This window comes from Apodemus sylvaticus, chromosome 17 (genome assembly GCF_947179515.1).
Source record: "Apodemus sylvaticus chromosome 17, mApoSyl1.1, whole genome shotgun sequence".
Lineage (NCBI taxonomy): Eukaryota > Metazoa > Chordata > Mammalia > Rodentia > Muridae > Apodemus > Apodemus sylvaticus.
Window position 1 is genome coordinate 59,732,893 of NC_067488.1, and position 1,933 is coordinate 59,734,825.

Sequence of the window (1,933 nt, forward strand, 5' to 3'; positions counted from 1 at the left end):
CTGAAGGAAAAGAAATACAGAGAAGGCATAAGAATCAGAGACACACCTGTTTGCATACTCAGGAATCCCATAAAAACATTAAACTGGAAGCCATAGTGTAGATGAAGAAGACCTGATGCAGACCTGTGTAGGCTCTGTGCATGCACACTTAGTCTTTGTGAGTTCACATGAACTTTATGATGATTTAGAAGTCCTAGCTTTCTTGGTGTACTCCATCTTCTCTGTCTCTTCCACACTTGTAGTTTATCTTTGCTACTTAGCGGGTTCTTCTTTTCCTCACTCTTTATACTGTTGGATTTCACCCACTATCACTAGATAGGAGAGAAGGAAAGATAAAGGAGGAGAGAGATAACCAAATTTAATTTTCTTTTGGGGGGGGCGTGCAGTGAACTTTATTGATGGTATTTAAGAGTGTGGGGAGGTCCCTAGGCCCCTCCTGTTATTATGGGGGTCTGGGGTGGAAACTGAGGGAGCTGCCCAGTGTTGGGGCCGAGTTGGGACAGGGACTCCTCAGCATCGAGGGCTTCTCTCTTGCTCTCTTGCTGGGGTGGGTGGTCCAGGGCTTCTTACTCCTTGGAGGCCATATAGGCCATGAGTCCATCACCCTGTTGTTGTAGCCATACTCATTGTCATACCAGGAAATGAGCTTTACGAAGTTGTCATTGAGAGCAATGCCAGCCCCAGCATCAAAAGTGGAAGAGTGGGAGTTGCTGTTAAAGTGACAGGAGACACCCTGGTCCTCAGTGTAGCCCAGGATGCCCTTCAGTGGGCCCTCAGATGCCTGCCTCCTTCACCACCTTCTTGATGTCATCATACTTGGCAGGTTTCTCCAGGTGGCACGTCAGATCCACAACGGATACATTGGGGGTAGGAACATGGAAAGCCATGCCAGTGAGCTTCCTGTTCAGCTCTGGGATGACCTTGCCCACAGCCTTGGCAGCACCAGTGGATGCAGGGATGATGTTCTAGGCAGCCCCACAGCCATCACACCACAGCTTCCCAGAGGGGCCATCCACAGTCTTCCAAGTGGCAGTGATGGCATGGACAGTGGTCATGAACCCTTCCACGATGCCAAAGTTGTCATGGATGACCTTGGCCAGGGGGGCTAAGCAGTTGGTGGTGCAGGTTGTATTGCTGACAATCTTGAGTGACTTGTCATATTTCTCATGGTTCACACCCATCACAAACATGGGGGCATCAGCAGAAGGGGCAGAGATGATGACCCTTTTGGCCCCACCCTTCAAATGGGCCTCAGCCTTCTCCATGGTGGTGAAGACACCAGTAGACTCCACAACATACCCAGCACCAGTATCGCCCCATTTGATGTTAGCGGGATCTCGCTCCTGGAAGATGGTGATGGGCTTCCCCTTGATGACAAGCTTCCCATTCTCAGCCTTGACTGTGCCGTTGAACTTGCCATGGGTGGAGTCATACTGGGACATGTACACCATGTAGTTGAGGTCAATGAAGGGGTCATTGATGGCAACAATCTCCACTTTGCCAGATGGATTGCAGAAGGCAGCCCTGGTAACCAGGCGTCCAAAGCGGCCAAATCCGTTCACACCGACCTTCACCATTTTGTTTACAGGACGAGGCTGGCACTGCACAAGAAGATGCAGCTGTCTCTGGAGCAGGGAGGAGCAGAGAGCCCCAAATTTAATTTTCTTTATTTTGTTTCTTCTTTTAGCACAATTACTAACAAATTCCTACCAATCCCCCTGAATGACCAACAATCATTCACCCTGACTCTCAGGGCTCTAGCATTTATATACCATCTGAAAAGTTCTCAGAGTTCCAAATGTCACACAGTTTCAGAAACTATCTATGTCTAGCAAAATCATGCCTCTGCTACAGCATGGGGCAAATCATAGTCAGCTGCTGTGGACAGGCTGAAGCAGCCCTATATCCCCGCACCTGGGATTAAAGGGAAAAC

The 1,933-nt window shown here is 49.2% G+C and overlaps 1 pseudogene; it reads right to left on the reverse strand.

Annotated features, from left to right (window-relative positions):
- Nucleotides 1-566: 566 nt before the first annotated feature.
- LOC127667604 (glyceraldehyde-3-phosphate dehydrogenase-like) lies at nucleotides 567-1,619 on the reverse strand (annotated as a pseudogene).
- Between the last annotated feature and the right edge of the window lie 314 nt (nucleotides 1,620-1,933).